Raw genomic sequence first — 14,185 nt, forward strand, 5'->3', positions numbered from 1 at the left:
GAGTTTCCACTGAATGTAATATCAGAATCTTGGAAAACATTTAGAGAATCTGTCTGTGAGTCCAATACATTACTGGGCTGGAAAGAAATGTAATATTGCTGGAACTGATGAATACTGAGGATACTGTGCCAGAGTGAACCCAGGCCTCAGGGCAAAGCTTCTTCCTGCTGAGAGATTTGCTTGTTTTGCAAACTGTATAAGTAATTGGTTGTTAAGTCATATTTTGCAATTTTGAGGCACTATTTTAGAAAATGGCTACAACAAGATATTGGCAAAATGGAGTAGAGATGTTCTTTTAAGTGTTGAAAGGCTCTGTTTAGATACTCAATGATATGCTACAATATTTTTCCCCCAGATGGCTGAAACTGTTGACTTAAGCTATTTAAAGTGTCAGAAGTGTATAATCTTCAAAAGTTTGAAGGGTCATTAATGTTTCAAATATAAGCCTACAGATTCTAATGGCAGCCCTCTCTGACATTGCTCGGTGTGTGTTACTAGTATTATTTTCATTGTTGATAAATCCAAATGGCTATCATGTTGTGACATCCAAAAAATAAATCATCCAGTCATTCAACAAACATTTCTAAAATACCTACTTCTAAAATCCCTATATTAGATTTCTAAAACACAAAGTTAAAAATAGTCGTTCTGCCCTCAAGAAGCTTATATCATATTATGAAAGACATGTACATATGAGCACATTCAAAATTTGCTCTTGATCAGTTGTGTCTGGCTCTTCGTGATCTCATTTGGCGTTTTCTTTGGCAAAATTGTTGGGCTGGTTTGCCATTTCCTTCTCCAGCTCATTTTACGGGTGAAGAAACAGAGGCAGACATGGTTAAATGATTTGCTCAGGGTCACACAGATAATAAGTGTCTAAGGCTGGATTTGAACTTAAGAAGATGAGTTTTTATGACTCCAGGACTGACACACCATATCCAAAACAGGTATGCATAAACTATATAAAAATGATTCCTGCTTTCTCTTCTTATAAGGAGTGGTATTTGAAGTAAAATTTAAAGGCATATAAGAATTCTAAAAAATTCTAGAAGCAAAATAGGACTACATTCTAGGGGCTGGCTTATATAAAAGTAGAGAGATGTGCAATGGATTTTCATGGGTGAGGAACAGTAAGAAAGTCTATTCAGTCAGATTGAGACGTGCAGGAGAGAAATTCGGTGTAATAATTCTAGGTACCAGGTGTGAAGTGCTTTAAATACCAAAAGCAGGAACATGAATTTGATCCTACAGGTAATAAGAAACAGCTAGTTTATTATGCAGGAGAGAGAAATGACCAGATGTGTACTTTAATTATATCACTCCACTTGGTGTGTAGAGAATAGATTGGACTAGATGTCTGTCCAAATATAAATTTAAAATTAGGAATATAGAAATATTGTTGTTGCTGTTATTATTGTTCATTTACTGAGTCGTGTCCAACTCAACTCTCTTTTCTTGGCAAAGAAACACAACTAGGAAGTGTCTAAGGCCAAATTACAACTCAGGAAGATGAATCTTCCTGACTCTAGGCCCAGCACTGTATGAACTTTGCCACCTAAATATCATTATACAGATATTAAACACTTAAGGACTATATCCGAACTTATTGACTTGAAGGAACTCTAACTTCCTAAAGCCAGATAGAAGTGGATATGTGCAAATATCTTCTTGTATGTGTTATGGGTCCCAGTATTGAAAAAACAAGGCAAAACAAAACTTTTTTTTTTTCTTTTCCATTTGTCATCATTAGTACTACTACTTCAAAAAAGTCAAGAACTCTTTGACTTAATATATCCTGTTACAGGAATGTCTGGACTCTGACCTAATACTTATGATGTGCTAAGAGCTGGCACTTCCCTATTCCTTGTGTATGGAACCATGCCATAGACTTTTTAAATAGGTCAAAGGGAGTCCTTAAGATTTTTCATATGTTGTGGAGATGATGTGGAACATCAAATTTGAGAGCTCCACAAGAAAGTGAGTCTTTTTTACACTTAGAAGTCTGAGAAAGCTGTTATCTCAATGCAGATGTGTTTGGAACAAGGTCCTAAACTTCCCTAAAGCCCTAACATTAACATGGGTGTTGTGATAGAATGCAGGAGGAACTCTGTTCTTATGGAATTTCTATGGAATGGAGCAGATAGTCTTCTTGTACATGGTGTAGTTAATTTCCAGGTCAGTGAGGTGGTGTAGTGAATAAAATGCCAGTCCTGGAGTTAGGAAGACTCATTATTCTGAGTTCAAGATTAGCCTCGGATACTTATTAGTTTTATGATCTTGGGCAATAGACTTTGCCCCATTTTCCTCAGTTTCCTCATCTGCAAAATGAGCTAGAGAAGGAAATGGTAAAGCACTTGGATATTTCTGCCAAGAAAACCCCCAAATTGGGTCACAAAGAGTCAAGTATAACTGAACAACAACTAATATTGATAATGGTTCAACTTTAAATGGTTCTTTCAGAATTGACAGAATAATGTAGCATTTATAGAAAATTTTCAGTATAACCTTGTATCCTTTGTTTGTTATTCCACACTCCATGATGATTGTTCCAAATCTTATTTCTCTCAAACTGTCCACTATCTTCCCTTCTTCCTCTCCCACCTAATACTGTACTGAAAAATTTAGTGAGGCCATTCACTATGAACTTTTTTTCTTCTTCATTTTTTACTACTATCTCCACATTTACATTTGTTACAGATAAAGAGAGAGGATTTTTCTTTGTCAAGGCTAAGCACTGTTGATCCCCTTCTGTTGTATTCCTGAAAATTATCCACATTATAGTCTTAATTTGCTTATTTTCAATTTATTTACTTGCTTTCTCCATGCTAGCTACAAACATGCTAATGTCTCTTTTCATTAAAAAAAACCCAGAAACAGATAAATAAAACCACCAACCTTCAGTTGATCTTACCATTCCTATTAGCCTTTATCTCTCTTCCATTTTATGGTTCAGCTCTTAGGAAATGCCATCTACACTTAGTGCCTCCACTTCTCATATCCCTGTTTTCTAAACGGTCTGCAGTGGAGCTTCTGATCTTATTATTCAGCTGAAATTTATTTTTCCAAAGTCACCAATGATCAGCTTTAACTGTCAGGTCCCTTTACTTTTCCAGTCATATTCTTTCCTCCTCTTCACACAATCTATTAAGTTATACTGATATACTTGTTATTCTTTATATAAGACATTCTATCTGTCTCCATGATTTTGTCCTGGCAAATCACAATTCCTGATGTGCTCTCCTTACTCACCTCTACAACTTAGAATCTCTGGCTTCCTTCAGGATTCAGCCCCAATACCACTTTCTGCATAGCTCTTTTCTGCTTGCTATAGTTACTAGAGACTTCCCTCCTCTAGTAATTTTCACATGTCTTTTTATGTGAATGTCTCTTCCACTAGAATGTCAGCACTTTGAGGGCAAGTATAGCAATAGCAACTTTTGCTATTCTTTGTTTCTCCAATAGTTAGCATGGTACCTGGTTAGTAAGTACTTAGTAAATATTCATTGAGTGATTGCTTTGTCCAAAAATACAAAAGGGTGAGCCCTTCATATATTTATCTTTTGAAAATGTAACTGATTTAGTCTATTTGGATCCAAAAGGCTAAAAAGGACAAATTTTAATTGACTAGTTTTGCTTTAAAATAAGGGAAAGCTTCCTAAAAAAATGTAGTTATCTGAAAGAAGAATTAATTGGCTAAGCATGTACTAGATCTCTCCTTACTTGAGATCTTTTAGCATTGTGCTTATTTGAAGCACAATGCTCACTTGTTCAGGATCTTGATCTGTTCTTGATCAGACATGAACTTGAATTCTCTAACCTCTGAGATTCTATAATTGTATGGTCTTGTAATGAAGTTTCAGAACAAAACTTTAGTGGAGGGAAGGCTCACAATAGCATACTAAATCAATACAAATCGCTAACCTGACATTTAAAGACCTCTAGAATCTTATTCCAATCTCCCCTTTTAGTTTTATTTGTATTGTCCTCTTCACATCCTTTCTGTTCCAGTCAAATTGTAATAATAGCCTTCCCTATATTTTGACCCATTATCCCATCTTTTCTGTCTTTTGGCACATGGGCTGTCCCTTCTCTTTCTCTCCTATGAGCATCATGAACTTGTTATATGCATGGGTGTCAAAGGCTTTAAGGGAATTTTCAATATTTCCAAATTTTATAAAATACATCTGTGAAATAGTTCATTTTGCTGTCTTATGCTTTTTTATTACAACTTTCTTGAGTATGACATAGGGTTAGGCTTGAACTTGCAAAGGAAGACTTGGAACCTAAAGTGGGACACCAAATTTTCCTAATTTTGAGATTATTAGCTAGTTATGTTAGAATGAACTAGTCACTGAACTCTTCATCTGTTAAATAGCATTTCATGCCCACATTACTTCCCTTTCAAGGTTGTTGAAAGGAAAACAGTTTACAGATAATGAAAGCATTATACAAATATGAGCTGTTATTATTATGTCTGTTAAACACCCAACTGCCTCTTGATGGTGAGAATTGCTCAGGAACCTTCCCTGGGGCATCTTTGACAGAAATAGGGCATTTTTTTCCTTTCTTTATACTTCGCTACAAAATTTATAGACAAGCCCAAACTAGCTTTGGCTTCCCGGTGCAAATGGAGCAAGTTGATCATGCCTGATAAAATGACACTAGAAAAAGATGCTGCCGAAGGACCTTATTTTCTGTGTTTATGTGTTATTCACTATGACTGCAAATTTTAAACACAAGTGTCTCTGGGCTTTTAGAAGAAGAAAAAGAAGGACTGTAGGCTTATTGAGAACATGATGAGCAGAGGCAAAACACTTTGGGGGGGACTCAACACTTCAGTTGTCATGGTAGCCAAAAGCTTTTAAGTATATCAATTTTTTTTCTTTCATAGAAATTGAAGATCTGTATTAGTATGCTGAGAATGAAGAGAAGGTCAGTAGCAACATAAATGAATTGAGAGGTGAGAATATATACTTTTACTTTTCCAACTATGAGTGTTGGGAAAATTATATCCTTTTAAAGTTCAAAGTTTGAGTTTAGCTAGGGGTAGGCAATATGGGAGCTTGGCAGAATATCTCAGTTTTTGTACGGGTTTCTTGTCAACATAAGTTGTTTCTAAGTCAGTTATGAATAAAATTCAAGTATGTTTCCAGATGAATGTATTTTCTTTTATGAATTTTGAAGAGAAATGCAGAATGCCAATACATACCAGCATCCTTGGTAATAGCAGCCACAACTTTCAAAGCTTAGTTATGAGTCATTGACTTTTAAAAATGAAGGGCCTTACTTGTTTCAGGAGTGAACTATTTCTAGCTATCCAAAATAGAGGAAAATAATTGTTTTAAAAAATAACAGAAATGACCTTCCTTCCTAAAAAAATCATTTTTTAAAAAATTTAATAGCCTTTTATTTACAGGATATATGCATGGGTAACTTTACAGCATTAACAATTGCCAAACCTCTTGTTCCAATTTTTCACCTCTTACCCCCCACCCCCTCCCCCAGATGGCAGGATGACCAGTAGATGTTAAGTACATTAAAATATAAATTAGATACACAATAAGTGTACATGACCAAAATGTTATTTTGCTGTACAAAAAGAATCAGACTCTGAAATATTGTACAATTAACTTGTGAAGGAAATAAAAAATGCAGGTGGGCATAAATATAGGGATTGGGAATTCAATGTAATGGTTTTTAGTCATCTCCCAGAGTTCTTTCTCTGGGCATAGCTGGTTCAGTTCATTACTGCTCCACTGGAAATGATTTGGTTGATCTTGTTGCTGAGGATGGCCAGGTCCATCAGAACTGGTCATCATATAGTATTGTTGTTGAAGTATATAATGATCTCCTGGTCCTGCTCATTTCACTCAGCATCAGTTCGTGTAAGTCTCTCCAGGCCTTTCTGAAATCATCCTGTTGGTCATTTCTTACAGAACAGTAATATTCCATAATATTCATATACCACAATAAAAATAATTTGTTAAGAAAACTCTTCTGCCTTGCTTATAACTTGTTAGTATATGAAAATTTGATGAATTTCTTATAGGTATATGTCAATTTCATAAGTTTTATATACTACCCTAAGCAGATCAGCTTAATCAATATTTTCATATGGAAAAGCAAAAATATAAATATTCATTTAAAAAATTAAGAACTGGGAACATATAATTGGCAGAAATGGCAGTTGATACATTATACTATCATAAGATAAGGATTACTACTGGTTAAAAGGTTCATTGAATTAAAGAATAGTAATCAGTGGTTTGACATCAGCTTGCTGGGAAGTGTCTCAAAAAATGTCCCAACGATTGGCCCTGGGTTGTTTAACAGTTTTGTCAATGGCTTGATTAAAAGAATACATGGAATATTTACCAAGTTTTCTGATGACACAGCAATGGAAAGAATAGATAACATATTGAACGTCAGAGTTGGGTTAAAAAATGTTGTTTTTAGCAGCTTAGTGAGCCAATAATCTAAGATTGATATTTAAATGAGATTTAAAAAGAAACTATTTTATGACCAAAAATTCTACTTTCTAAATACAAAGTAGATAAACTGTGACTAGGTAGAAATGTGTCTGAAAAAAATCTGGGGGCTTTAGTGAATAAGAAATACAAATAATAAAGTTCAAGATTTTCAGAGAGCAGTTTGAAATGTGAAAAACTCAGAAAGACTCCTTCTGGCTCCAAGAAGTATTTTATCTTGTTAAGGGACATAACAGACTAATTAAAATGATTTAGCAGTGAGCTACATTTAAAAGTTGGGGGGACAAGGGAGAAGGGAAATAAAGATGGGGTCTAGAAAGTTAGGGAGGGGTTAGAGAGGGTTCTAAATCCAGAACAAACTCATATTTCTATGTTAGCAATTGCATGATTGGGAACACAGAAAGAGGGATATGTTAATACAGGGTAATGAAGATGCTTTTGTCCCAAAGGTTGCTTTTAGAGCAAGAGTACCTCTAGGGTGCCTGCTAGGAGAAGGAAGGGTCCCTTATCAGCAGGATTCTTACTGATTTGGTGGGTTGAGCAAGCTTTAATCATGCTGACAAGATAAAACAGTCCCAGGAATGTGGTCTTCCTTTCTGTGGGATAAGGTTGACAATGGGAACAGGGTTGACTTGGTTAGAATTCACATCATGAACATACAGTACACAACAAAGACTATTCAATCTTAGACTACATTGAGAATCACATGGTGAACTGGACTAGGAAAGTGACCAGGTTTATTGCACTCTCTGCTTTGATCAAATCATCTCTGAACATTACATTCAATTTTAGACTTTACATTTTAGGAAAGATATTGAAACCCTTGAGGACAACCAGGATGGAGAAGAATCTTAAAATTAGTTTTTATGGAGAGGAGTCAAAGGAACTTGAACAGTTTTAAGGGAAGACTTAAGGGTGTCATGATAGCTGTTTTGCCCTTACTTGAAGGACTAGCATTTGGGAGAGACATTAATATTGTTCTTAGGCCCATGAGATAGAAGTAGAACTAATGGGTAGAAATTACAAATAGGCAAATTTATCCATAAATTTACCAATAACTCCTTAACTGGTAGTATCTGAAAGTCAAAAGAACTACCTCAAGAGGAACTTTCCTGGAGGTTCATAAATGGACATTGTTCAGGTAGATTATTGTTCAGATATGGGTTGAATTAGTTGATTATTGAGATGCTTTCCAACTCTAAGATTTGATTCTATGATGAGAGAAAGAAGGTGTCAATGGAAGAAAAGAGGGAAAGCACAAGGCAAGTTAGATAGTGTGTAGAAAAAAACAAGAGACAATGACTGAAATAGGTGAAAATTAGTCTTACAATCTTTCCCACCCTGTCCAGGTCTCTGCCTTTCTGCTGCTTTGGCCCCATTTCTCACTTCTCTTTTGCCTGTTTATCTGATTCCTCTTGGGATAGTGAGAACCTTCTCTAGTAGGAGCCTGTTAGCCAGGTAGGAGTTAACTTCATAGAGCTAACTTGACTGAAGATAAACCCAGCTGAGAACAACAAATAGCTCTTTACAAAATGTTCTGGATTTTTTTTCTCATTTCATAGATAGAAGGAACCTCAAAGGTCATCTAGTCCAATATCCTCATCCTATCTTTATGATTTATTATTTTGTCTTAACTATAGTTTTTGTCTGGACTTCTGGATTTAATGTATGGCTGGCTTTCTCTGTTGAAAGCACATCTTGGCTTTTTGCCTCTGGTCCTTTTGTAGTCTTTCTTGGCTGAGCTGTGACAAGCCCCCATTTCTTGTTTTTCTTCAACTATACCATTTCAGCCAGCTTTCTCCCAGATTCCCAGTAGCCTTATTTCTTTAGCACCATTCTTATCAAACCAGTGTGATGTAATTCTTCACTATTAAAGGACAGGCAATTAAAAAAAAAAAAAAAACCTCCTTCAAAGTTTGTGCAAAAATAAGGGTAGTATACTGTATATGGCTAAAAACTGACATTTAACTCTTTGGATTGAAAAATTGTATAAATAGAAAAAAATCATGAATTTGGAAAGTACTGCTAAGAATTATTCTACTAATTGTTCTTTGCTACAGGTTTTGGCTACATTTTGTTTTGTTGATTTCTTTGATTGCATGTTTGCATGAGTAATCAAAACTACCAATACCCACACACATCTGTTCTTATTAGAAAATAAGCTTCTTATATTTCTTAGAACCAAACTTTTTGAGTTTGACTTTGGACCAAGGAAACCTTGGAGATCATTTAGCCCATGAGTTCTAAACATTTTTTACATCATGGATTTTTGGCTGTGTGCTGAAATTTATGGACCCCTTTCTCAGAATAGTGGTTTTAAATGCATAAAATAAAATACATGCGATACTAAAGGTAACTAACTATGTTGAAATACCAGCATCAAAATAAAGTTTATGGAACCTAGGTAGAGAAATCTTGATCTAGTTTGATCTGCTTAGTTTGTAGAAGTGGAAATTGCAAAGAGATATAGCTGAATGGGTCACTATAGTCACTCTTCTTGTTGATGTTGTTTAGTCATTTTCAGTCATGTTCAACTCTTTGTTTTTGTGGTTTTCTTGGCAATACTCAAGTGGCTTGCCATTTCCTTCTCTAGCTTATTTTATAGATGAGAAAACTGAAGAAAACAGAGTTAAGTGCTTTTCACAGAGTCACATAGCTACTAAGTGTCTGATCCAGATTTGAACTTAGGAGGAGAAGTCCTCCTGATTTCAAGTCCACCACTGTATCCATTGTGCCAACTAGCTGCCTTCTTATCCACTCAGAGACTATTTGGTGGTTGGCCAGTCCCTTTAGGGAAGGAGGGAGGGAAGGGAGCGATGGAGAGAGAGAGAGAGAGAGAGAGAGAGAGAGAGAGAGAGAGAGAAAGAGAGAGAGAGAAAGAGAGAGAAACAGAAGAAAGACAGAGAGAATAAGAGAGAAACACACAGAGAAAATGAATAAGAGAGAGAGGGAGAGAGAGAGACAGAGAGACACACAGAAGAGACATAGAGAGGGGTGGAGAGAGAGAGAGAATAGGAAGAGAGAGAGAATAAGAGAGAAACAGAAGGAGACAGAGAGAATAAGAGAGACAGAGAGACAGAGACAGAGGAAGAGAAAGAGAATAAGAGACAGAGAGAATGAGAGAGACAGACAGAATGAGAGAGAGAGAGAGAGAGAGAGAGAGAGAGAAGAGAGAGAGAGAGAATGAGAGAGAGAGAGAGAGAAAGAGAGAGATTTCTTTCTGCATACCAGTCTGTGGTTTCCCAGCAATCCATTGCTAAGCTAGATTATTTGAGGAGGTATGTCAGTACATCCTAAAATGTTTCTTCTTCTCTCCTGCCTTGGGAATACCACATGTGGGTGTGTGCATACATACACACACACATTATACTAAGAGAGAAAAACAAGACTTAGTTGTGGGTGTGATTCAATGAGGGAAAAAAAAGCACAGTTTAAACACATCTGTCCTCTACGTGTTCAGAAACCCCAGTATGTCCTAATAAGCAGGAGAATTGCAAAATGTTCTAGGCCAGGCTTTGCTGCTAACTCTGAGTGAGAGTATTTAACTCTTTATGCCTCAGTTTTGTCTTCCTTCCTTCCTTCTTCTTCTTTTTTGGCCTTTAGGGATTTTGATTTAAACATATAACAAGGTTGGCAAAATGAAATTATTCAGACTGTAAGAGAAAAGGTGAATGGAGCAAGAGACCATTCTAGGCAGAAACCTGGTATCAGGATTGAGGTCGCTTGCTCTCCTCTGAACCAATAATTAGTAGGAATTTTAATCCAATTATACTAGCGGGTCTGGGAATTAGTTGGCTTTTATTCTGCTGGTATTGTGTGAAATATTAGCCAAGCCATGTAGCTGAATAACTAGAGAGGATTTAATTATGATAGTTAACTGATGTTTTTCAGAACATCAAAGACATCGCTGGCAGATTATGAAGCCAGATGTATTACACAAAGTAAGACTTGATCATCATTTTCTAGGTATTTGTATCCTGTACAGGCAAAGGTGTAATTATTGAATAAGTTCTATTAGGGAAACCTTTTCCTTCCCCATAGCTCTTCAGTTATTGACTTTGTTGGATTTTGAATTTACTTTTAGAAAAGTTTGGGAAAAGGATAGTGTATTATTGACGGTTCTCTGAAGACCTTCTCTGAGAAAGTTGATCCAAATTTCAAGGCAGGATATTAAGATGGTTAACTTAAAATCATTTAGGTTTTGTCTTCATTAAAAATAAAAGTCTTAATTCCTTTCTTGGGAATTATGAGTCCCTTTCATGGTTTTTATAGTAGTTTGTTTTAATTGTCTGCATGACTTTTAAGCATAAAAACCTACACAAAATGTAATTTTTCCTATCTTTAGCTAATTGAAGTAGGAACAGTAAAACAACCAAAAACCCAACTGAACTATAAGAGTCCAATAACTTTTTTCCAGCAATAATTGCTTTGTTGTCAATAACAAACTGGATTGCTGGGCCCTGTGAATTCTCCGAAGAGGGAAGAGTATTTGAAATGGAACTGATAAGAACCTAAAAAGAAAGTGACCATATTATTAAGAAATTTAAAAAAAAAGTTTTTTGATCCAAAGGCAACTTTATTAAAATTATATCCTTTTTTACTTTTAAGTTCAATGCATAATACTGACCTAATGATTAAAATTGCAAGTGAGAAATTAAATGAACAGTATCAAGTTCATGATTTGGAGAATCTGATCTTTTTTCATTAGGAAAGACTGATAATATTCTCATTTAAGGTTGAATTTTAATAAATATATGAGGAAAGCAACAATATCTCATGAAATGTTATTTTGATTGGATAAATAAAACCAAAATTATAATAATAAGACAAATAAATGTAATATGAGTGTGCTAGACTTTTAAAAAGGAGATTCCCAAAATTTCAGAAAAGATATAGGGATGATCCCACTGTTAGAGATTCTTTAAAAGGAAATAATCTTAAAAATGCTAGAAAAGGAAATTCTGAAGGCTCAATTTTGATATTACTGGGAATAAAAAGGGGGGAAGTTGTCTAAAGAACCTGATATAACATTAAAAGCAGCTTTTTGATAAATCAAAAAATAATCTAGGTCATGTAACCAAGAATGAGTAAAAAAAGAAATAGATATGGCTTGGGAGAAACAATGTCAAGAAATAATGCCAAGAATAACAAAGGAGCTTTTAAAAAAATCTGTTGTGGTCTAGAAAAACAATGAAAGTTGAGAATGAATGGGACAGTAATAATGAATGATACAAACCAGACCTACTATTCTTCTATTTTCTCTGTCTAAGAAGATATAATCTCTATATTTAAAGATGAAATGAAAACCTAAGAAATGTAAGGAGATATTAAGAAACCATTTAGTATCCCAAAATGAGTTTGTTTATTCCTAGGCTACTGAAAGACTTGCAGATGTGATTGCTGAAGTGTTGTTGGTGACCTCTGAGGAATTTTTGAAATTAGAAAAAGTACTTGGAATTGGAGATATAAAATAATGTCTTTTATTTACCCAAAGAAAGTCAGGAAAAAGAAAGATTCTGCAGAGTATGAAGTTAACATAGATGCTTGACAAAATTCTAGTTATTAAGTTAACTTTTGACTACTTAAAGAAAAGGAATTTAGCATGGATTTATCAAAAACATATGCCAGAATAATCTCATTTTCTCAATTGATAGTTCTACTAGGTCTAAGGTAACTCCGAGAAAAGCAATAAACAGAGTAGATTTGGGTATCAGAAAGATATTTGACAAAATTCCTTATGTTAAGTTTATAGATAAGAAAGAAGTACTATAGATTCATTTAAACATGGTTAAATAATCAGATCCAAAGAAAGCTAATTAATCCATTCATGTACACCTGGAGGGAAGATTCTTGCAGTACACTGCAGGATTTTGTATTCTGTTGTGTTCAGCATTTTTTTTATCAGTGATTTTGGTAAAGTTATAGATGGCAAATTTATCAAATTTATCAAATGTGATATTAATTTAATTATTCAGAAATATTTGCTAGTCATCTTCTGTGCACAAAATACTGCACTGGTATTGAAAAAGTACAAAATAGAGATGAAGCAGATGAATACTGCCTTCATAGAGTTTAAAGTGTAGAAGGAAGAATTATGCAAAAATAGATGATAAAACATGATGTATGGTAGCATTAGACATTTGCACAACACAAGTTTGGTGTAGAGTATAAAAGAGGAAAGTCTAGTGTTTAGAAGACCAGTAGTATATGTGTGTTTGTGTTTGTGTATATGTGTGTATGTGTAGCCTAGAAAATTTCATTTAGTCGACATTTGAAATGGCACTTTACAAATGAATAGGAATTGATGAAATTAGAGTAATATATTACTTAATGTTATTTATATAACTTTACCTTACTAAATATCAGTTATTCAACTATAAAATGAGGGTAATATTTCTAATAGTTAATGCTATAAATGTCAGAAATTATTATTAAGAACCAATGTAATTATTAAGAATAATCATTGCCATTTATATAGTATTTCTGGGATTACATAATACTTTAAGGAAAATATCTCATTTAAACTCAACAACATGTGAAGCATGAACTATTATCTTTATTTTATAATTGATGAAACAAACTCACATTTCTTAAGTGACTTGCCAAGAATTGTACAACTAGTAAATGCTTGAAAAAGGATTTGAACCCTAGTCTTCTGCCCTCTCCTTATTAAAACAATAATATTTTATTTTTTCCAATTACATGTAAAGACAAATCCTAACTTTCACTTTAAAAAATTGAGTTCTAAATTTTCTTCCTAAGATGGTAAGCAATTTTATATAAGTTACATATGTGTAATCATGAAACACATATTTCCATATTAGTGATTTTGTGAAAGAAGAAACAGACAAAAGAGGGGGAAAAATCATGAAAAACACAAAGTAAAAATGTACACTTCAATCTGCATTCAGATTCCACCAGTTCTTTCTCCCAATGTGGGATAGCATTTTCCATCATGAGTCCTTTGGAATTGTCTTAGATCATTGTATTGCTGAAAAAAATTAAGTCATTCATATATGATCATCACACAATACTGTTGTTACCATGTACAATGTTTTCCTGGTTCTGTTGACTTCATTTTACATCAGTTCATGTAAATCTTTCCAGTTTTTTTCTGAAATTAGCTTGCTTGTCATTTTTTTAATTAAAAAAGTATTTTTTAAACACATTGCTTTATGAATCATGTTGAGAGACAAAAATTACAGCAAAGGGGAAAAATTAAGGGAGAGATAAAAAACCAAACAAAACAAAAAAGAAGTGAACATAGCATATACTGATCTACATTCAGTCTCCTTAGTTCTTTTTCTTGATGCAGATAGCATTTTCTATCCATTGTTTGTCATTTTTAAAAAATTTTTACATTCATATATCACAACTTGTTCGACCATTTTTCAATTGCTGGGTATCTTAATTTCTAATTCTTTGCCATTGCAAAAGTATCTCCTATAAATATTTGTGTACACATGAGTCCTTTACCCCATTTTTTTTTATCTCTTTGGGATACAGATCCAGTAGTGGTATTGCTGAATCAAAGGGTGAATCCTGATCTTCTTGACTCTAAATCTAGCCTTTAGACCTTATTCTGTTGCATGATACCAATGATAATTTAATCTTTGTTCAGAAATGATTTTCTTTGAAGAGAAATATAATAATAAATAAAACCCCATGCTTGTCAACCCATCAATTATATATTGTAT

General features: G+C 34.2%; 1 protein-coding gene across 6 annotated transcripts in view; it reads left to right on the forward strand.

The window, feature by feature from the left end:
- Positions 1-14,185, forward strand: part of ENOX1 (ecto-NOX disulfide-thiol exchanger 1) — a 663,627-nt gene that overhangs the window by 181,821 nt on the left and 467,621 nt on the right. For 4 of the 6 annotated variants that reach the window (XM_031958417.1, XM_031958412.1, XM_031958413.1 and 1 more), the window contains exon 3: positions 4,892-4,960. The exons of 1 other annotated variant lie outside the window; for it this stretch is intronic. The gene's annotated coding sequence lies outside the window, so the exon portion shown is untranslated. The remainder of the gene's footprint in view (positions 1-4,891; positions 4,961-14,185) is intronic. One more of the 6 variants, XM_031958415.1, reaches the window with a different exon arrangement.

Source organism: Sarcophilus harrisii, chromosome 3 (assembly GCF_902635505.1).
Source record: "Sarcophilus harrisii chromosome 3, mSarHar1.11, whole genome shotgun sequence".
NCBI lineage: Eukaryota > Metazoa > Chordata > Mammalia > Dasyuromorphia > Dasyuridae > Sarcophilus > Sarcophilus harrisii.